At 35.6% G+C, this 24,983-nt stretch overlaps 1 protein-coding gene across 9 annotated transcripts in view; it reads left to right on the top strand.

The window, feature by feature from the left end:
* The window catches only part of LOC133203844 (uncharacterized), a 161,697-nt gene that overhangs the window by 70,470 nt on the left and 66,244 nt on the right, over positions 1 to 24,983 (top strand). For all 9 annotated transcript variants that reach the window (XM_061339640.1, XM_061339638.1, XM_061339639.1 and 6 more), the window contains one exon: positions 9,123 to 9,190. The gene's annotated coding sequence lies outside the window, so the exon portion shown is untranslated. The remainder of the gene's footprint in view (positions 1 to 9,122; positions 9,191 to 24,983) is intronic.

The raw sequence follows: 24,983 nt of genomic DNA, 5'->3' as shown, positions 1-24,983 counted from the left end.
TCAGCAAATACAATCTATCATTAAGTCATATGCTGACTGACTTTTTCATACTAATTGTTACGCCATTATTTACACGCTGAATTGTCGACGGATTTATCCATTATTTCCCGGTCATGACAAGGAGCATACGGCGGGTGTGACCGGTCGACAGGGGATGCTCACTCCTCCAAGGCACCTGATCCCACCTCTGATGTTTTTGGAGGTCCGTGTTTGCTCTGCTCCCGATGTGTATTGTTTGAATATTGTTTTTTTATAAATGTTAAATAATAACGATAAAATGATTCTAGGTTTTTGTCCTTTCTGTTTTCCAAATACATGTATAGAGAACGTACACTTACCTGCCCTTGATTGAATATTAGGTATGCATGAGAGGTGGAGCTTATATGGTAAAAATGTGTCTAAAATTAGACTAGATAAATAACAATGGCTTGTATGAAAAAAGGGATCACTCTTTCCTACATCCCTCTCGATTCTGTATGGCACAGGTACACTACTGACGATGCATGTCCATTTAAAAAAAAAATTAAATCAATGTCAGACGAACACAATGTCCTAGTTAGCACAAAATATTCTACCGTACAAGTTATGTGACAAAATTAAGTATTCACAAAGTTACCTGAGGTAAGAAATCATGTGGTGAATTATAAATAAATATTCAACACGTCCCAACCCTTGGTTATAACAGAGAGAAAGAGTGCAAATGTAAGAAGGAGCAGATTTTTCTCTTTTAACCATGAGCACATGTGTGTCAATAAATCTCTTTTTGATACATCATTATCAATGCAAATATACAACTACTGTGAAACAGAAAAATAGACAAACATGCACTGACTAAGTAGGAAGTCAATACAATATTATCAAACTGAGATTCAAGAAATTCTGATGACGCCAGGCTTTGAAAACAGAGTCGGACATCGTAAATACACGTGTTCATTTAGTGTAATTATATGAAGTAGATTGGATGTTGATCATCCTTGCAATTAAATTTCAATATTTAATCAAAAAGTGCAAGGGCAAGGCGACAACCCAAGAGGCAGGTTTTTATTTTAAATTCTTTATTTTATTGTATATTTTTTAAAAAGTGATGCTCATTTCTTTGTAATTCATTAGGCAATTTAAAATTTCCGGTTAAATGATGCAAAATACCCTATTTTTGAATACTGGTGTTTGTTTTCAATGAATAACTTAAATATCTCAGAAATCTGACTGAATAAGCATCAGTTTTTTCGATAGGAGAGATACCAAGGAACACAATGAAACATTGTGCAATTCAAATATTATTTGCCTTGCCCTTGCACTTTTTGGTTAAATTTGACATTTTATATTTTGACCTAACATCGGAGCTCACGTGACTGTAGAGGGTCACATGATGACAAAAAATACCGATGGACAAACTCTTCATGAAGCCATAAAGATATTTCAGATAGAGTTTCATGCAAAAAAATAAGACAGTTGAACTTTCAGTGTCTCGTTTTTGGTGCCTTTTTATAGAAAATGTTGCCTTAACTTTTGAACTGCGATGCCGAAACTCAACCCCCCAGAAAATTTCGCCTTAACCGAGCCGAATGAATGGTCGGAATGAAGCAGAGATTCACACGTTTTCAGATCGCGATGGAGATGACCAAATCCAGATAAGTTCTCTTATTTACGCTATGTGGCCGGAAGCAGAGGGGATATTTAAGTCATTTGCAATCTCTAATTGTGATGAGAAGAAGTTCAAGTAGGTTCTTGAAAATTTTGACAAAGACTTTGTTCCAAAGAAAAATGGGATTCACGAGCGCGCCAAATTCCACATCTGGAGTCAGCGCCAGGAAGAGTCAGTAGAGGAATATGTCCGAGTTGGCGGTCCACTAGTACTAGCTGTGATTTCAGAGACAAGAACGACCAAATTATTGATAGGTGAGTTGTGGGCATTATCGACAAGGAACTTAACGAGAAACTACAGCTTGAATCTAACTTACACTCTCAAAAGCTGTTGATATGGCACGTAATTCAGAGTTTCTGAAACATCATATTAAAAGACTTACAATCTAAGAAATTAGATGCAGTTAGAGTTTGACAGCAAAATTTGCCAACCCCTTTAAACAATTATAGCAGACAGCTTAAAGCCAAGGAAAAAGTTTACAGTAAGTGTAACAAGTGTAATCTAAAGCACAGTCCCGGAAACTGTCCGGCATCAGAAAAGAAATGTCTGAAGTGTGGGAAAAAAGGACACTTTCAGGTTATTTGTCGCAGCATGCCAAGACACCTGGATGAAGTTCAAGATGCATGTTCATCATCTTATTCATTCTACATGGGTTAAATCGACTTGAGCGGGTCAGACAATACAGATGCTTTGACTGTGAAATTGAAGGTGTGTTGTAAGTATATTACATTTAAGATTGACACTGGTGCTGAAACATCTGTGATATCTGAGGCTACATACAATTCATCGCCAGTTAAGCCCAAACTGCAGACATCAACAAACCGGTTGTACAGTCCAGGAGGATCAGTAGAGTATAAAGGGATGTTCATCACTAAGACTTTTCACAAAAACACTGAGTTTCGTTTTCGAGTGTATGTGCTTAAAAACTCTTTTAGTGGTTATAAGTTGCTCAGTCGAAGTGTAGCACACAGTATGGGGCTCGTGATGAAAATTGAGGTAATACGGGATGTAATACGGGTACACATGGATGCGTTAAGGGCCCACTAGTCAAGATAGCGCTTGAACCCGGACCCACTCCATGCTGTGTCACAACAGCACGCTGGATTCCTTTTACATTGATGTCGAAGGTTGAGGGAGAACTAAACAAAATGGAAAATGCAGGAATCATCGCAAAAGTGCAAAACCGATAGATTCGTGTGCACCAATTGTGACGGCATTCAAGAAAATTAGGGATGTTTGCTTGTGTGTTCATCTTAAGAAACTGAATTAGGCAGTCAAGCGTGAACATTACATGTTACCCAACCTGGACGACATTGCCCCGAAATTGAACAAGGCTACAGTCTTTTCAAAGCTCGATGCTAGTAGTGGTTTTCACCAGATACCCCTTGCTCCATATAGTTGCCAATTTACTATCTTCAAAACTCCCTTTGGACGATATTGGTTTCAGCGGGTACCTTTCGGGATAACGTCAGCCCTGAAATATAATAGCGTCGTATTTCATACATATTAGCAGATATCAATGGAGCTATCATGGACGATATCATTGTATACGGAAGTGCAGTGGAGGAGCATGACAAGCGTTTGCACCGTGCACTGGTCTTTAATTAAACAAGAGTAAATGCGAGTTCCGGAAACAAAGCATTGAAAATTTTGATCACTTGAATAGTTCAAACGTGTGCGTGCAATACGTGATTTGACGGCACTAACAAATATGACTGAAATTAAGGGAATACTTGGAATGGTGAATTATCTTGGACGATTTTTACCAAATCTCTCCACCGTCATGCAGTCTTTTACTGACCTTTTCAAGAGTGACTCGGTATGGGTATGGGACAACCCCCAGGAAGAAGCCTTCAAAAGGGTGGAGGAGATGCTAACAGAAACGCCTGCATTGACCTTCTATAATTCTTCAAAGCCAGTTGTGATTAATACAGATGCCAGCAGCTATGGTCTAGGAGCTGACATACTTCAGCAGTTCGATGGTCAGCTAAAAACCTATTGCTCTTTTGTCGAGGACATTAACGCCGGCTGAAACCAAATATGCTCAAATCGACCGGACACCCTCTCGAGAAGTCCGTTAACCGGAAAAGCCGAGGATACAGAGGTGGAAGTCGATCTGTACGTAGACTGTGGTGTAAAAAAAATTTAACGATGTCTGACCAACGACTAGAGCGCATTTCATTCCGGAGTCCCTTTGAACAGAGACCTTAACTGACATACATTCAGGACACTTAGGTCTGAATAAGTGCCGTGAACGTGCACGGAGAGCGGTATGGTGGCCAGGTATTTCAACCGACATTGAGCGTACTGTTAAGTCCTGCGAATTCTGTCTTCTTCATCAACCAAAATAGAACCGAGAACCTTTGAAAAACTACTGTCCTCCCAGGTCGTCCCTGGCAAAAGATTGCTACATTACTGAGTGAGCTGTAAGGTAGACATTTCCTTGTAGTTACAGATTTTTTTCTCGTTATCTGGAAATTGCTTACCTGGATTTGTTGACTAGCGCTCATGCAATTGGAAAACTCAAGAATATATAAGCTCGTTGGGGTATTCCAGAGGAATTGGTAACCGACAACGGCACCAAGTTTACGTCAGACTCTTTCAAGAAGTTTGCAGCTAAGTATGGATTCGCGCATACATACGAATACCAGTCCTCACTATCCACAAGCAAAAGGCGGGAGCGCAGTCAAAACCGCGAAACGCATATTACAGCAGGATGACGTCTTTGTTGCGCTTATGGCATACCGCTCAACACCCATTTAGACATCAGATCTAGAGTCAGTCGAGCAAAACTGATCATGGGACGCAGAATTCGAACCGTTGTTCCAGTCAAACCATCTTCACTGGTACCAAAGTGGCCAGACTTTGACCAGGTGAGGAGACATGACGTACGAAGAAAACTACGAAGTTTCAGTATGATAAACAATTTGGGGTTAGGAAACTCCATCAACTTGGATCAGGGGACCAAGTTCGTATTCAGACTGACAAAGAGAAACAGTGGACAGATAGCGGCACGATCACCACTGGAAATTACAGAACTTGATCATACTTATTTAGGAGAAATCGAAGGCATTTGCAACATACTGGATACGTGAATACTGAATTGTCATATTCGGCAAGTGGATGGTATCTGCTAACAGACAGTAAGTCAAGTGTCGTTTCATCTGATGTTGAACCGCCCTCAGAGCAACCTAGCCAGGAAGTTACATCACTTCGGTGGCAGGGGATAGTTTCGTACTAAAGAGCCGTTCAAATTTCATAAAAAAACTGAGATATCCCCTGTTTGATGTGATATTTTATGTAGAAAAATGATTAGAATAATTATGGGACACATTTGCAGTGTAGCAGAGTGCTTGCTGAAAAAAATGATGTGCAACATGTAGGTGTCACTATGACGCTTATCATATACAGAGTTGTAAATGCGAAACTAAGACACGTGGTCAGTTGCAGAGGAAATTCAGCTGAAAAGCAGTAGGCCTTAGAAGAAGGTGTGTATCTCAGAAGGAAGGTGAATGGCCCCATATCAATTGGTGAATTTTCATTATGGCATGCATTGATTTACAGACTACTGGGTGTTTTATCCTGCTCGCTCGGGCCTGGGGGTGGGTTGTATGGGTGCGAGTGAGGCCCAAATCTTGGAAAAACAAGCCAAAATTTGGGGAGTCCCAGGTGCATTTTTGGTACATGTGCACTCTAATAGGCAGATTACATGTAATTTGTTGATATAATTTGTGAGCCATGGGCATATGAAGTGTAATTAATTAGCCCCTGGAACACTGTCCCCATGTACATGTTTTTATGGATGGCATGTATATGTGTACCCCCTCGGCACATGTTTGGCATTAAAAAAAAAAAAAAAAAAACTATCCTCTGCCACCTTCCCAGGAAGTCCAATATCGTAACTCGTTCTGGTCGCGTCGTTAACAAACCCATCAGATTCACAGACTACGAATGAATTTGTGAACTCTTTGTGTTATAACATTTGGATTTGTATGTAGCAAGCAATGCATGCAAGATGAGATTTGTAAATGTTCTTATGAGTTAAATGCTTATGTTTCTATTCTAGTCATTTGTCTTGAAATCCTTGTCATATATTTTCAGAAGGGAGATGTTTAATAAATGTGTTCTTGTATGAACCATCTAGTTTATGTGTGACCTTTTTATGGACGAGTTAACGTGAACCTTTTATGTGTAGTTTTAGCGCCATATTAAATAAACGTGTGTTTGAACTAAGGGTTATATTCATCGAAACAAGCCATCTAAACAACACCTAAATAAAAATCAATCCTTTGTATACTATCAATAATTATCACTCCAGACACAAAAGTAAAAGGCTGTTTAAATCAGAGGTTAAGTTTGTCCAGTGGGTCATTTCTGCTGCAGTGTGGAGATCTTATCTTCTGCATTAGACTTTACACATATTGAGATCCGGAAGAACAGTACACACTGTGATAATCAGTCACGTGCGCATAAGCAGGTAAACATTACAGCTAGATGTTGTCTTTACATCAATTGTCTGTATGAATCTGATAAATTTTTGTTCTTTGTATATACCAACATTCATTTAAATGTATGTCTGATTATTAATCCTCTTCTTATGGGACTATAATATTGTCTAAGAATAATATTATAGTTACATGTTAATGCATGGTCATAATCACCAAGAATAAACTTTAGCCTTTCCCTACATACTGATGTAAATGACGTATCTAAGCTATTTTAGGAGCGAATTTCCTGTCTTGAAATTAGAATACAGGCAATATTTTCTTATTCGCAATACCTGTTAATCCATTTTCTTACATAATTATTTAGGCTTGTTGTTGATCGACATTTTACATTGCATTTTTTAAGATTTGCATCCTGCTTAATTTGTTTCCTAGAATTGTAATTTCAACCTTTCTACCATTTTCACAACATACTGCATTCAATCGAGGATTCCATTTTGGCGGCTGTTTGTTTATTGTATTTTCATATTAATACGCCCCTGGCCCGCTACTGTGAGGAGCTGATTGAATCAACTCCTAAAAATAATTTCCCAAAAAAATGGCGTGAAACTCCTCAGATAGAATACCCGATTTCGCCAACAAAATACTAACAAATCATTACTAATAATACTAATAAATTCTAAATTATACTTTCTATTCATATCTCATATAAATATACTACATTACTATGAATATTCATTTCGAATTCCGTACATTTTCCGAGATATGCTGAAATCAATTCCAAATTAATTTGATCTATTTCGCTTTACCCGAAATTAGCTTGGGCCCATTGGTCATTCACATGCATACATGTACAAAAGGCTGCAGCGAACAGTTGCATAGTATATGCGTAATAATATATCAATAATATTGATTGATTCACTCAGTGTCTCTAATAATTCCTTTAGTCTAGGGTAAAAACATTACAAAACTACTGCTTTACAGCCATGTTGTTTATTAATGTTAAAAGAGCTACGATTGAAAGAGATTTTCCAGGAGTGTACGTACTACATGTATATACGTAAGTACTATATACTTACGAAAGTTTTAAAAATTAAATCGTTAAATATTTTGTTGCATTGGTAACTTGGAAAGACTATATGATCAAATAAGATTATGTTATGTTATAGGGACTGAGTGCTAATGTGTATGTAAGGAAATGTTCAGAACGTATAGAATAAATTCTAGTAAAAATTCGTTCCATCCTTACAATTGAGGCTGAAGCTTATTTTGAGCAAGGAAAAATAGGTCAATTTTGGAATCGATTTCAACATATCTTAGGAAGTGTACGGAATTTCGGAATGAAATTTTGTAGTAATGTAGTTTTTTTTATATGTGAAGCATAATCTTGTTTATTAATACATGTATTTTATTGGCAAAAGCGGGTATCCTATCTGAGGAGTTCCACACCTTTATTTTTTTTTATATCCCAAGATTTTTCAGTCGGAATGAAGCGGTTTAAACGTCTGTGTCTCAGGTTAACATCATGACCCAAAGGTTTGAATTCATATACATGTATTAGATTAGAACGTCTATTATCTTCGTCAAAGATATGTAATTTTCAGTATTTTACAATTGGTACTCAGTTTTTGACTTCGATAATAGATGAATATCCTCCTTATAAATGGTGCTAGCGATGGGTATTTCTATCACGCACAATTGTTTGTTACCCCCCCCCCCCCCCCAACGAACCACACCCCAAAAGTCATAAACCAGATTGTAAGACAAAGTGATATCCTTAATTTTTACCCGAGAATTTAGACTGATGTTAAAGCAGACTGGCATATAAAACCGAAGGAACACAAACATGCTAGAAACATTTTCAACAAAACTGTTAAACAGACTTGTATATCATTTATATATTCATGTACATGTATCCTACCGTACAAGTACTTTGTAAAAATGTGGTGATATTAATTGTTGAAAAAGGAAGGAAGTGACAGGAGGAGTCGAACAAATTTTATCCACAAATAGGATTATAGTGACACTAAGGTTACAAGTAATGTTAATATGAACAATACCAGCTCATTTAAGGCTACAAAAAGGAGGCGGGGCCTTATTTATACAGGAAATGTTAACTAAGACATCACACAAATCTAACGATTCTTTAAATTGCAACAAATGAAATGATTTGCAATTTTTAACTCTGTAAAATAAACTACATTAAATTTTACTTTAAAATGCTGTTTTGTAGTTAGTTAAATCCCACATATCTAGGTACATGTATAAATAAGTCACTGATCGCGATGCACGTCAATGTGACGCCATTTCGTAAAACTTGACGCAGTTTGCATGCAGCGAGAGGCGGATCACGTAAAATTTTCACAGCGAAAAATGTATTTTATAATTGATACAATATTATTTGCAGATTTTTAAGAGGGCATTAACTTGGATGCAATGTCTTTTTTATGATTTTATTCATATATTTTCAGTACATGTCCTAGTTAACTGATACTGTCGTACATGTATATTTGTATGTAGGTATATTGATCAGAGGATAATGTAAGGGTCTTAATAAATCGTTCTAGTGCAAGGGCATACACTCAATGGATCATAGTAAGCTTGTACACATAAACGCTAGAGATGTTAAGGTATTTAAAAATGCTGCGATCCTGGTGAAATCTTGAAAATGAATCAATTATTGCTATATTTAATGTAGTTGGCAAAAAAATCAGGTGACTGCCACATCACGTGACAAGTCTAAATAGAAAATCAAATCGTCCACAATATTTAGTTAATATAACCATATTTACATTTGTCCGGTATTAATTTAGTAATAAAAAAGAATCGCCGTTCTAATTAAGAATATATTTTTTATCACAAAAAATCGCCGATATTTAAATTGGGCATTTGAACTGTACTGCGTAGGATACATTCTGCACATTTTGTTGTGTATGACAAAAAAAAAAAAGAGTTATCTATGCAAGAATTGGGTACAGAACAATAATTATAATTTAAAAAAAAAAACTATTAAAATTCATTTAATTTTATAGGCAAAAGAAATGGGTTTCGATGTTGGACAAAAGGAATAACATTCTTCTGTTTTGTTCTTCTTTTACAGGTAAGTAGTTTAAAAAATCTTTTTCTCGGTGAATTTTGTCATATTGTGTTTATATCCTTTCTCTCTGCTTTTGTCATACTTCGGAATCATATCTTACACATTATCAAACCTTTGGTTCCAAAGGTTGTCTAAGCCGAGGGTGGCAATGGGGATAAGCTCCTATTACCTATGAAATGCTTCTCACGGCGTGCGCCTCTAAAAGCCTGCTCGTGTAAATTGCATCAAGCCCGGCGGAACTGCTACTACTGATAGAAGAAGGGGTGCAGGCGAGGTACCTGGCGCCTGAAAACCAGTACTTACGAGGGTACGTTAAGGCAGTACACAGATCATATTTCGGCGAATTTAGACTTTTTTCGTAAAATGTAACATTGATAAATCGAAAAAGCCATAGATAAAACATTTACTATTATTATCCATTGTATAGACGTCATTGAGTCTTAGGCTAAAAGAAGCACTCCACTACGACGTCATCACTTGACGTCTATAAATAGAAAAATTGCCTTAATTAAAAAGTGAAAAGTTTAACACTACCCCGGGGATAATTCATTTCTTTTTGTGAAAATAATCATGTAAAAACATCACTGGACCATGAAAAGTGCTGCTAGAATCCTACTCTCCAAACACAGAAAAAAATATTCCAAAGTTTCGCATGAAACCTTACCAATTTTTTTTATATTCTATACCTACGATCAAGGAATTGTCATCAATTTATGCTAACCACACGATTTTAGCAGCACTTTCCAAGTACTACAGAATACTAGTTTTCGATACAAACAAAAATTATGTCACACAGTATGCGGCGTAGTGTTGAAATTTTGCATCTTTGTTGTTATAGAGCGACAGAAGAAAGGCTGATCGGGATTTCAAAGCACTGCCTGTGTTCATTACAAGAAAACATGATAAGAATATATCAGCGTACCTGATTCATAATCTTTAATTCCTTATGAATCACACATAACATCCACGGTATATGCTTTAAAACTCCCATTTCATATATTTGTTTACATGAATTCTCGTCACGTTTCATTTTCACTCTGCAAATATTTGATCAATAGTTGTGACGTCATGGGTTTGGTATTTAACCCCCGTGATAGATACTTAGCTATTTATACCACCCAAAAACGACAAGATTTAGTTTATATTATGTTTTTGAATGATTCCATTCATTTCTTGGACCTGAAATTAAACTTTGGATATAGATATTAAGAAATCATTTTTTGTGAAGATCACGTCATACAGCTTACTATGACGTCATATTGTAAAGGCAAGTAGGATATCTCTGGGTGTAGCCTTAACATACCCGCGTAGTGTAGATTGGGCTCATCAGTCTTTGAGGACAACTCATCTAAGAGAAGGAAAACTCTGATTCAAAACCTCCGCTGCCTTGCGACCATATCCATTCATGGGAAAAGGCTAGGTTAAGGAAACAACGCATGGGCGGACTGCATGTGCTCAATATCCGGGGATGGAAAGAAGTCTAGGAAAGAAACTCCAAAATCAAATCACCTCTCCTCGAGATTATTAGAGGTTTGCGTAGGGCCAACAACCCTGAAAGCTAAGTTACAGAAGCATCAACGACAGACCAAAACCAACATAACCTGGGCCAGATTGGGCCTATTTCAAGGGGAACTATGATCGTGTGCAATGAAAGTCGAAAAGAAGCTGCAGGGCTCCCCCTCTTTCTGAAACCCAGGAAAACCATCAGACCCGCTACCTGGAAAATCAGAATAATGTATGGAGCAGGAAGAACGGCGCAGGTAGCAAAGGATATGAAGCACTAAAACATTTGTCTCCTAGGACTGAGTGAGACGAGGTGGCTACAGACAGGACAGCTGAGGCTGACCACCGGTGAAACAATGTTGTATTCAGGACACAACGCGGAGGGAGCCCCCCTCCTCCCCCCCCCCCCCCCACACACACACACCGAAGGTGTATGCCTGATGTTATCCCTGGACGCACAACGCGCTTTTGTCAGATGGGAACCTGTCAACTCCCTGATAATAACATCTGAGTTCAACACCAAGAAAGGCAAGATCAAACTGAACATCATCCAGTGTTATGCCCCCACCAATGATGCTGATGACGGAAAGAAAGACACCTTTTACCATCAGCTACAGGCAATTGGATAAAACAGGGAAGAAGTATACTCATGGGCGACTTCAATGCAAAGACTTAATCTGACAACACCGGCTACAATAAAGTCATAGGCACACATGGAATGGGTTACATGAATGATAATGGCGAGAGATTTGCAGACCTATGCTCCCTTAATCAGCTTGTAATAGGAGGAAGCGTCTTCCCTCATAAACGGATTCACAAGGCCTCATGGAGATCCCCTGACCATGTTACGGAGAATCAGATCAACCGTATTTGCATCAACAAGAAATTCGAAGAGCATGGAAAGATGTCAGGGTGATGAGCAGATATTTCATCAGACCACCATCTTCTGATGACGACATTAAGACTACGCCTCAATAAGTTTAACAACATGACAAACACGAGGACAAGATACAATGTGAATGTCCTCAAATCAAAGGAAGTGAGGACAGCATTCCAGCGTAGCCTGCCCAACAGATTCCACAAGGAACAAAGAAGCTCTCAAACAAGTTCTAGCGGACAGCCAAGAGGGTGAAGGACAAGACTAGCAACCCTCTCACAGCAACAGAAGAACAATTGAATAATTGATTGATTGAATGTTGTTTTACGTCCCGTTCGAGATTTTTTCACGCATATAGAGACGTCACCATATACCGGTGAAGGGCTTCAAATTTAGACCTTTACTTGGCACTCATGGTCATTGAGCAGTGAGGGATCTTTATCATGCCAACGCCTGCCGTGACACGGGGCCTCTGTTTTTAAGGTCTCATCCGAAAGACCCGCAACTTTCAATTCAAAATACCGAGCGCTTGACGAAGGAACAGTTGCAACCTATGTTTTATCGACTTAGGTCAGTCGTGGCCGTGATTCGAACACATGACCTTCCGATCACGGAGCGAGCGCTCTATCGACTGAGCTACCGTGACGGTGTAACAACAATTGAAGAGATGGGTAGAACACTTTGGAGAGCTATTAAATAGACCAATACCAGAAACACATCCAGACATACAGCCAGCCGATACAGACCTCCCGATCGACTGCGAAAAGCCAACAAAGACAGATCAGGGGAGCAATTACCACACTTAGGAATGGAAAAGCGGCAGGGCCTGACGAAATACCAGCAGAAACCATCAAATCTGATACAGAGACAGCTGTTGACATCCTTTACAACCTCTTCAAGAAGATCTGAGAGGAAGAAAACATTCAGGAGGAATGGAAAGAAAGCATTCTTATCAAGCTGTCAAATAAGGGAGATCTGAGGGAATGCGGTAACTACCGGGGAATCAATGGTCTTCAACAGGATCCATCTCGAGATGATGAAAGAGGCAGTGGACCCAAAGCTTTGTGACCAGCAGGCTGGTTTTAGACGCAACAGATCATGTGCTGACCCGATAGCCAATCTGCGCATCATCATTGAACAATCACTGGATCCGGAATGGAAGCCCCCCCCATATCAATATATCAACTTCATCGACAATGAGAAAGCATTCGACAGCGTGGACCGAAAGACACTATGGAAGACACTGAGGCACAATGGAGCACCTGAGAAGCTTGTGTCCTGATTCGTAACACCTACCAAGGCATGACATGCACAGTTGTCTATGCTGGCCAGATGTCTGAGAGTTTCGAGGTCAAGACAGGAGTTCGACAAGGATGTTTGCTGTCACCATTCCTCTTCCTCTTGGTCATTGAATGGATCATGAGGACTATCACATAAGGCAGGAACAATGGTATACAGTGGACACTCCTGACGGAACTCGACGATCTCGACTTTGCCGATGACCTGGCTCTCCCTTCACACAACCACAGTAAGATGCAGAACAAAACAACTCGCCTTGATACAATGTCAGCAAAAACTGGACTCAAGATCAACTTGAAGAAAACAGAATTGATGAAGATCAACAAAACTGCCCAATTACCAGACACAGCTGGTGGCGAGCCAATCAAAGAAGTTGAGTCCTTCATCTACCTGGCGAGGTTGGAGGACAGACAGGGTGGCACAGACCGTGACATAAAGTCAAGAATTAGCAATGCAAGAGCAGCATTTACCATGCTAAAGAACATCTGGGCCTCAAAGAACATCCGTATTACTACCAAACTCCGGATCCTAAACTCGAATGTTAAGGCCGTCTAACTGTATGGAGCAGAGACATGGAGAATGACCAAAACAACCCTGCAGAAGATCCAGACATTTTACAACACTTGTCTCAGGCGCATCTTCAACGTCCGATGGCCTGAAAAGGTAACAAATGAAGAACTATGGAAGAAAACAAGACAGGAATCTTTAGATGTGCAAATAATACGAAGGAAATGGGACTGGATTGGACACACTCTAAGGAAGTCACCATCCAGCATGACACAGCAGTCCCTGATATGGAACCCACAGGGCAAGTGAAAGAGGAGGCGTCTAAGAAACACCTTGAGGCGTTACTCAAAGGCACAGCTTAAAGCACAGTACATGACCTGGAACAACGCAGCAAAAGCAGCCCAAAATCATGTTCGCTGGGGTCTGTCTTTGATGGTCTATGTTCCTCACGGAACGACAGGCCTTAATAAGTAAGTAAGTATCAAACCTTGTCAGTTTATTAATCTTGGAGAGAAGTCGATTTTTGCAACTTCAAAAGTGTACTCATACACCTAGCCTGCATTTTAGCACCTGAGCCATTCACTTGACGTGTTTCTATTCGTTCCCACCCACTATATATGCTTCAAATTAAAAAAAAAAATGTTTTCAGCGTTTTGTCTGAAATAGCAGAGCCAAATTTAACCAGTTTTTGATTTTAGAATCATAGAGGTACATACATTGTAAGGTTTGTTCCCAGCCACCCCTTTACTCTTACTAATTATGCAAATTCATGCAACCCATAAATATCTTTTTCTATATTCTTTGGTGTCTAGGAGAGAAACGTTTGTAAGTTTACGGCTAAAAAAGTTATCAAAAAAATAAGTGCGTATGCCATTCAGACGGGGTCTGTCCTTATCATAATCATATATCAGATAGTAAGGTATGTCACTCGTGAAAATAGTTATATCAAGGATTTTTTGAGAATTATATTTAGATAAGGACTCATATAGCATGACTCAAATGGCAAAGAATATGAGGGTCAGTGTGCATTTTACTGAGCTACGGGTCAATTAAGTTGACCTTTTTGCGCTTAAATTGTAACTCTTTGGTTAATTAATTTAATCTTTATTTTATTTTATCAAATGTAATTATGGCAATAAATTAGGGATGTCAACAAGTACCCGGTTAACCGGGTACTCGATCGAACGTCCGAGTATTGAATACTAAAAATGGTACTCGGTTATTCGTATGTATATTTTTCTTATTTCAAAGTATATATATTTCTTATTTCATAGTAAATATTTTTATCAAAAATTAACTTAATTATGCATACGGTAAATAACGTGTCGTCATCTACACCTGTAAACACCCGTTATCGCCTGTGGCTGTGTTTATAAAATTATTAGTGACCAATCACCTGGTACACAGCTGTCCTCACCTATTGTTGTTCTTAATTTTTGAATGGCTTCAATGATTGTTTTCATTGTACATCGTTTAAGTATGGTCTATTATCTTCATTTTTAAATTATTTAGTTTATATACGACAGCGAAAATGGACATGCATAGAAATTCCGCTACCCATTTTAAAAGTGAAGAAATATTTAGAAATAACGAAAGATTGAAAAAAAAATGTTGAAAATCAGTATGCGTAGTAATACCGTGGAAACGACCATCATATGAAAAAATATATATTAGACTAGCGATCCAAACAACGTCCTTCCTTCTCTTTCCCTAGTTTAATCATCACAAACCTGCGTAACAGATTGTCCTCCTTTTGCGTTGATCAAGTAAGAACTGTAAACCAATTGTAATTTTTGATATATTAATTGTGTTTTTTGTGTTCATTTGATAAATAAATTCAGTACCACAAAATCATTTCCGTTGGAATCTATATTTATATACGTTTATAAACGTGATAAAAACAGCTTTGGGGTTTGACCGAGCTTAACGTGGCTCAAGAAAATTAACACACTTGTATTGATAAATTTTACATTTTTACCGAGTACCCGGGTACTCGATCGGAAAAACGTCCGAGTAACCGATTATCAAAAATTGACCGATCTGACATCCCTACAATAAATATAATATTTTTTTTACGTAAAATAGTTTGAATGATATTTATCATGAACAAATCATGCAAATTGATGCGCATAAATTATTGTGTGACCTTTTTGCACTTAAAAAGTATCATGTTTTTAATTGAGTGTTGCATAATTTGTATTGTTTAATTTAAATATGTTATAAATATAAAATATAAAAACATCAAAATACAAATCAAAAGGTCTTATAACAAATAATGTAAATGTGAAATATATATATATGAAAGTCCTGTCTTTTCTGGAGAAAAAGTTAATACATGTACCAAAGTTAAAATTTTTAATAAGTAGGTCAAACATCTAGGTTAAAGTCATAAAATCAAAAATGTTTTTATGTTGCCTGCAGAGCGATACTCAGGGACCACTCTACCCGGCGTCTGTTTCGCTGTCCATCCGTCTAGCTGTCTGTTTGTCCGTCTGTCTAGCTGTCCGTCCGTCCAACTGTCTATATGTCCGACCGTCTCTCCGTCTGCCACACCTTATATCTTGAGAACTGTAAAAGATATGTACGTGATATTTTGGACATATATTGCTTGGCACCTTGCCTTTTGTAAAATACCATGTTTACCGACCTCTTGACCTTTCAACATGATCTTTGATATACTTTTAAATATATACAGCATACTTTTGACATTAAAGAGATACATTTATGCTCTTTAGCATGTGGACTGTATGGCATTAAACATCATGAAAATAACTAGCGTTACAACCCACATGACCTTGACCTTTGACCTACTTTGCAAAAATACTCCGAACGGTTGATATAAATTGTGTCTCTTTTGATTTTGTGGGGCAGGGTTTTGATATTATAGCATTTATATTTCATGTTTATGAGCTCATGACACTGTACTTTGAAACTGTATGCTATACAGTAGCTACACAGACTGAAATTTGAATACTATGAAAATACATCGGGATCTGTATACCAAAAGCACCATTGTTGACTAATAATATTGCAGTAAAGAAAGTCTGAAATCTCTTTTGGAGACATCCTCACAATGTCAAGGTTTTGTGATTTCGGAACTCTACTCGAACCCTTGACATAAGTCGCTATTTAAAAGTTGGGTTTGTGATAACACATGACGCGTAATGGGTAATTAAAAACTAACTAATGAGAATATATTTTTTAAATCCGTTGTTTTCAAATGGTCCAACTCCAGACCATATCTTTTGTGATTGTTAGGATGACGATCTTCCAAAATTAATCCCCGTTGTTTCATTTAATGTAACTAGTGACAAATCCTACAATATCGACACTTTCCATTTTAAAGACGAGTTATACTTGTTTACAAAACTTACCTACAATAAAAGTTGTTTTCTGATTGGTTCCAGTCCTAGACCAGGAACAAATGAAATAGTAGCTTTCTAGCCCAACTTTTAAATAGCGACTTATGTCAAGGGTTTGTGTGGAGTTCCGAAATCACAAAACCCTGACATTGTGAGGATCTTTTGGAGGATAGTTGGATTTAACATGTATTAATCGTGTTTTAAAATAAAACATAAATATTTCTTATATGTAATATCAATTTTATTATTCACTCTAGCTTTGAAAGTTGGGGAATCATATTCAAGCATTGAAGTCTTATTTTAGGATGTCGTCGGTCCTATAACACACCTGGCTGTGCCGACAAATTGAATATAATAATTTAATAATTAATGATAATTATAATAATATAATTTGTCGGCACGGCCAGGTGTGTTATAGAACCGACGACATCCAAGAATAATAATTCATTGCTTGCTTATATTTACATTCTCTAATTTTCTTTCTTCATAATTGTTTATTTAGTTATTCTTTATTATGAATTTAGCGCCTTTCAGAACTGGTATGCTTAATAGATTAATTTAATAGGGTAGTTATTTTTTATTATTATTAAATCGAGTCAATACAATATACATTTTGAAAATGCATGTAGTTCCTATTGTATTCTGCCGCGCGGTGACAAGGTTTCGCGTGTGATAAAGAGATTTGAACGTCGTAGATTTCTAATGGATTTCATATATGAAATTACTCTGAATATAAATATTTCTATTTGAATGTCAAATTTTACGTGATAAATCCTACTTTATTGGTTTTAATATTTGTGGATTTTTCCTGTGCGATTATAAATCATAACAATGCTTGTGGCAAATAAATAATTCACCATCCTTCGTTTTATCGTTATCTTTAATGATGCTATAAAACAGGCGACACATGTGTTCCTTGGAACATTCTAGTTGCTGACAAGTTGTCATACTGATAGGTGGTATTAAATATGAAATCCCTATCTTCTCTCATTCAAAAATAATTACCCATGTAAAAAAGATTTTAAAATAAAATAACAAAAAACTGTAGGTTAAATTTGAAGGTTCAGGTAAGGAGGTCAAATACCAGAGCACATTCGGAAAGGTCTTGAAACAGGTAATGCACATGTCAAATATAAAATATAATATTCTCTCATTGAAAAGTTATCGACATTGCTAATATTATTGAAGATTAGGTCAAACTTCAAGGCCAAAGTTTCGGGAACAAATCATAGTGCCTTTGGAAATGTCTTGTCACAGATAATACACGTGCCAAATATGAGAACGTTATCATTTTTCATTCAAATCTTCTCACCAATGTTAAAATTTAAAGGAAAAAAAAAATAGGTCAAATCTCAAAGTCCAGGTCATGAAGTAAAAATCGTACCACTTTGGGGAAAAAAGTTTTGTCACAGATAATGCGCATGTTAAATACGTAAGCCATATCTTTTCTCATTCAAAATGTATTATCAATGATGAAATTTTTGAAAAGTAGGTCAAACTCCAAGGTTAAAGTCACGAGGTCGAAAATCGTAGCACCCTCGTAAACGCCTTGTCACAGATAATGCACACACACATGTCAAATATGAAAGCATTATCTTTTCTCATTCAAAAGTATAACCAATGTAAAAATATTTGAAAGTTACGTCAGACTTCAAGGTTACAGGGGCAAAAATCATAGTATATTTTGAATGGTCTTGTCACAACAATATATGAAATATGAAAGCCCTCTCTCCTCATTCAAAAGTTGCGACCAAAATTAAGTAATGTTAAAATTTCTAAAAAGTAGGTTAAGCTTCAATCTCAAGGTCACGGGGTCAAAAATCATAATATATTTGAAAAGGTCGTGCCATGGGTAATGTACGTCTGAAATATGAAAGTCTTCTATTTTCTTCTTCAAAAGTTATGACCCAGTCAAAGTTCTTGTGACAGACAGACTTACAGATGTTTGAGATTTATGTCCTCTCGCTTTCGCGAAAACAGGGGACAATAATATCATTGAAATTGTAAATGTAACAGCAGTCGAAATATTAATAATCTATCAGAATTCAGCACATATGAATGCATATGCTTGTATTTATTTCTGATGATGCAGGTCGCATATACTATGCCTAAATCTTGAATTTTGTCTTATTTCGTTGAAAACTGCAAAAAGTTTATATTGCCATTCACAAGTTTAGGCAATCAAATTTCAGCATGCGTGCATACAGTTGTTTTCTAGATATAAATCCCATATTCCTTCTTATAGGGTTTAACAATATATACTTTTTTGTTAAAGAATCTGGTTGGATTAGACGAGCTATATGCCCTTACTCGTTTAGAGGCTAATCAAGTACTTTTATTGAAATAAACTCAATTTATACTCAATTTACACTAACTTACCTGGATCCGGTTGCACGAACGTTAGCTAAATTTAACTGGCCGTTAACTTAGCGGTGAGCTAAACCGGTTGCTCAAAAGATAACTAAAAGTTAAAGCCTAATTTATTTTCTGATTTAACTAACGAATTTAATTGAGGTTACCTAGGTACATTAAATATTTAATTAAGCATTAAAATAAAAAAACCGCGGACATTTCAAAACCTGTTTGATTGGAAAGAGGAACTTATACAGAGATAATGGAAATGTCTGACTGAAGCAACATGCAAATTCAATCTCGTTTTCAATTTAGGCAAGATTGTATTATACATGTATATATTCATGTATAGATATATGTTGCAATAATATCTGCGAAGAACAAGACGAAATCATCCTATATGAGTGGAGATGTAAGTACTTTTTTATCCGATTATGCATACAATAAATTTCATTATATTTTATCAAAATGATCATCATTTAAATAAAAATAACCTCAGATAAGTAACCGAAAAGTAGGTTAATCTTTCAATTCAAACTTAAGGCACGTAAAACGGAGAGGGGGGTGGGTGTTCCTCTCCCACTTTTTGAGTTTTTTTTATCATTTCAATTTCCCTCTCAAAAATCAATGCCTCGTGTTAGAACTTAATACTGATTATATACTTTGTAATTGCATTGTTTATACTGCGTGTAAAATTACTATCTTTCAACGTAAGAATTCATATTTGAAGTAATTATCTTTAAAAATACATTTAATATATTGTACCAACAAATTGAAACATTTTTGAATTGACGTCATTTTGATTATTGCGTCAGAAATATTTCACCATAGGTAAGGGAAATGCGCGTGTAGAACGATTTTATCAGAGAGTTAACTATAAGACATCAATTAAATCTTGGTTAGCTGATTACACAAGATGAAACACTTCCTTTAAGTTTGGCTTAATGGTGGCTTATAGGTCCTTAATGGTGGTTTAATGGTTGTCTTTAAGTCACCATTAAGCACCTTTAAGCTACATTTAAGTAATAAATACACCACCATTAAGTTACCATTAAGCCTTCTCAAAGTCCTTAATGGATGCTTAAAGGTAGCTTAATGGTGGCTTAATGGTGGCTTATAGGTGCTTAATGGTAGCTTCTAGACAATCATTAAGTCACCATTAAGCCACCATTAAGCCAGACTTATAGGTGCTTAATGTCCAAACTCCATTAAGCTACCATTAAACCACCTTTAAGCCACCATTACGCAGTCGATAAAACTGCTTTTATGGGTTAAATATTATTTTTATAATGATTTCTTCACAAAAACTATAAATGTCGAGTTTATACATTTATTAATTCGGCGAAAATAATATAAAAGAAAGAAAATTTAAAAAAAAAAAATAAATGGAAAAAAGCATTCCCAACAGAATTCGATCCCACGACCTTTAGATTGGAGGGCGAACGCTTTAACCACTGAGCTATCGAGGTTGTTGAAATTGAAGTGAAATATAACAACTTTATTTTTAACAAAACTTGTTTGGAATGGTTACAGGTACCTGTACATGTATTTTTTTCTGATGTTTATATTTATTAATCAATAATACAAATAATTATATTTATATATATTTTAAAAAAGAAATTTTTATAAAGTTTTATATTACGTTAATATTTCTTAACCGTGGACGTTCGGTGTGATCGTGTGAAACAACTTTTTGATTTTAAGTAACTGAATTCCTCGTTCTGTTATTCGCAGATTTATAAGCATGAAAAGATTGAAATTCAACAGATATAACAAAATTTTGTTATTAAAAAGGAATATATCATCGAAAGAAAACGATGGGGAAAAAACAGATTATAGTTCTTATAAATATGCTGAGGATATTTACAATTTTTGACAATCTTTGCGTAACAAGTAAGTTATAAAATATTTTTGTAACATATCATTTTCAGTTTTAATTCTTTTTATATCATTATGGGTATCAAAATAATTGTCTTTTTGTGTACAATTATAATTTCTAATTTGATATATGCTTGCGTAAATTTTAAGTTTTGTAAAAATAATATATCATCAAAATCTGTCACTGATACGTTCCCGTGTATAGTTTCCTGTTAATTGACCGGGGACTGGTGGGAACACCTAATTAAGGTCTATTGTCTAACTAGTCGATATACTGTACACGGATTATTTTACGCCGCTTCTCAGTGTGTATAAATCTGGTCGGATGCCCTGTTTAATCTGATCAGCTGTTCTTCGGAAAATTGATTTTGAAATAACAATCATTGAAGACCGACTATATTTTGATCAATTCTTACTGCTGCATTATTTTAAATAAATTCTTACTTCTGTATTGTTTTAAATAAATTTTACTTCTGCAGTATTTTAAAAGAAAGGAAAAAATAATGGCACTTAACCACGAATTAATTCAAATTATTCATGAAGAAATGCAGTGATGGGCAATATGATCTATACCTATATATTTTTTTAATATCTTAAACATTTCTCTTCCCAAAGAAAAATTAAGAGACTAAGAGATATTCCAGTAGAAAATGACTCTAATTACAACATTTCCTATGAATTCGGCAGCGGAACGTGGCTCTCCTAAAACGAAAGAAAAATATGTGATTTAAAAAAAAATGATATATATTATGTATTTATGGATAAAAATAATTTTAATACAAGTATTCAAACAAACTGATTTTAGGGAGCGAAAATTTTAAGGCATTTGGTGAAGCTGTTCTCAGTTCCCGAGTTTATACGCATTGACAAAAATGTTAGAAATAGCGAGAAAAAAAATTATGAATTGAATAAGTATTTGCGTAAATGATTCTGAAACAACTTCAAACTTAACAAGTTAGTTTAAAGACTTGATACTGGATGCGTTAAGGTGGTTTAATTAAGTTTGGACATTAAGCCACCATTAAGCTGCAGATTAAAGGTGGCTTAATGGTAGCTTAATGAAGTTTGGACATTAAGCACCTAGAAGATGCAGCTTAATGGTGGCTTAATGGTGGCTTAAAGGAATTAACTTCTATAAGCCACCATTAAGCTACCATTAAGCCACCATTAAGCCATTGCTTAAAGATGGTCTTTCGTCCTGTGTTAAGCGTTAATTGACTGTGGAACAACAACAATTCAACTGACAATTATGTAACTTGTTAAAAATTTAACGTGTAGTTACGGCATTAACTTGAAGTTAAATTAACTATCGTTCGTGCAACCGGATCCTGAGCATATAAATGTGCACAGTACTTGTCAAAAAGATGATATCTAGATTCTAAACAAACTAAACACTTTACCTTTCATTTTCTGCCACGGAATGTCTAAAACAGGTAGTAACTTAAATTTTGTAATCTGTATCTTGAGTGGTAAAATGTATAGATATTATTATTATGTATATATAATTAAACGTATAGTAGCGATCTTGTTCGAAGCGTTTGTTATAAAAATAAACAAAAAATGGGACCACACTTCTTCCAATATTTATTATAATTTTACCTGGCATTTTAAATACATGTAATTTATTGTAAATGGGTTCATATACATATATTTTATTTGCATTGAAAAATATTTTATTCCGAAAGCAATATAATATTATGATTAATATTTTTATGTTTTATTAGGCTGTGGCTTAGATCATCATTCGTTCGGATTAAAAATACAATAAGCAATTAAATATTGGCTGACAACATTAAGAAATTTTGAACGCTTCTAGCTCCATGAAATACTTTTAGTGACTCCTTTTCTGAAAAAAAAAAAAAAAAAAAAAAAAAAACAGCGTCGGGAGGGGGTGTCCATATTGGACAGTTATAGTTGAACAATGCACTGGACAGTGATTTGAAGATCACCCCCTCCTTTGAAATCATATCTTGAGTGAAATAAAATATTTCTACTGATATGTCACTAACTATATGTAGGAGTAAATCGATATATTTTGCTGATTCCCTGAAAATCACCGTAAAAAGACTGATTCCTTGCAAAAAGATGCGTCATTTTCACGAACTGATACACATTTATTCGGAACTATTCGCAATTTCTTTTAATCGTATGAAAAGTTCCGATATGTTCCAAATAAAACCATGAATATTCATAACGCTGCTCGGTTAAAGTTACATAAAAGGAGGCGGGGCCTAATTAACAGAATACCATTTATTCAAATGCAATACTTTTCTATTTAATTTATTCATTTATTTTATGTACATTCTGGGTATCCGATATTTCCATTGCATGACATATAATTGCACTGCATATAAAACAGAATTGCAAGACTTTACGAGTTAACTGGTCTAATTTTTGTACCTGTATAATAAAAGAGTTAAAGTATATGATTTAGGGAGTCAGAAAAATTTCAGTTCCCTTTGAGCAAGTTTGTTCTTCGGGAACTGGAATCTTGCTGACTCTCTCAATGATATAACTTATGTCGAATGTATTCTTCTAGATTCTTCACTGAAAAATAGTAAAAATGAATTGAAAATATGCAAATGCATACGGGCAAAACAAATCTGACATTAAGTATGATTTTAAATTAATGTTGGAAAAGCTTACATATTCATACAGCCAGTGCTGTGGTGACACTCTGTCTCATTGTATTGACATTTGTGTTGACAATTCTCTCCGTAGCTCGGGTACCTACATTTTTCAAAGCAGTTTGTGGCTGTATATCCTGTTGGACATTCTATAAACATGTATAAATAAATGTTTCCGACTTCTTTTTCTTTCACAAAAATTGTATTTGAATTTTTTAAACCTTTTTTATTTTGAATTTTGACGTTTATTCCAAACCTGTTTTCACTAGATAATGATAAATTCTTGGTATAAATATTTATTACTCACTGACACAAGCGTTTCTCTCCCAAAAGTATCCATCACAACAACCATGGGCGTTCCTAAAAAGTATACAGGTTTTTAAATCCTGATGAGATGTTTAAAGCATTAAAAAATGGATTGCTATCATGTGGCGTATTACTTTAAGACTGTTTAGGAGAAGTTACAATGACAAAATTTATTACGAAAGAACATTGTTCAATTGAAATGATTTTTTAACATTGTTTTGAACTGTTAACTTTCAGCGTAATATTCCTAATCATAGTTGTGTGTTGATGGGATTTACTGTTATCGTACAATTATAAGGCCTTGCTTTTTCTTCAGCGTTTTGAAATTTCATTGTTATTTCATTTTTAAAGGAATATGTTCATGATAACTTTAAACTTTAAACATATATATGCTAACTCGTGCAATGCCTTACAAAGTTGATAAACATTATTTTTCCCCTTTTAATGATTTCATTTGCATAAATGAATTGATATTTAGATTTAAAAATTTACTAGTAAGGTTTGAAATGTTTTTCGAATTATATGAAGCTTAGCTAACTAGCATATGAATAGAAAGTTAAGAAAGTTTTTGAATTTTACATTACTCGAGACAGCCGTCCATGTTTAGAACACTAGAAGGACGGTCTAATTTGATCCAAAGTAAAATGAAAACAGCATAAGGATGTAGGTCAGATAACATTATCTTCCAAAAACCACTTCTTCAATATTTTTAAAACGTTGTTTAGGTTTAGGCGATGTTTTAATTCTAATAAATAATTTCCGTATTTCTCGATTATGTGATGTGCATTCTAAAATTCAAGTCTGATATTTAATATACGATTTTATTCTTAGATAGAAAATATAGACGACATTAGTTTAAGGATATCCGCTACTCAGCCTGGAAGGATATGTGACAACGCACTTCGAAAAAATTACGCAGTTTGAAATTGTTTATCACAGTGCGTTAAAATTGGAACAAAATCAACGCACTTTGAACAAATCTTTCAAAGTGCGTTAAATTTGGGACAAAATCAACACACTTTGGAAAAAAGTCAAAGTGCGTTAAGAGTGAACATCAACATTTTTTACCATGGAGACACTTAACG

The sequence above is a fragment of the Saccostrea echinata genome, unplaced genomic scaffold, assembly GCF_033153115.1.
Source record: "Saccostrea echinata isolate AGI-Se365-2 ecotype Australia unplaced genomic scaffold, CSIRO_AGI_Sech_v1 ptg000052l, whole genome shotgun sequence".
Classification (NCBI taxonomy): domain Eukaryota; kingdom Metazoa; phylum Mollusca; class Bivalvia; order Ostreida; family Ostreidae; genus Saccostrea; species Saccostrea echinata.
The sequence above is the reverse complement of the archived record's forward strand: the minus strand, read 5'-3'. Positions and strand labels throughout refer to the sequence as shown.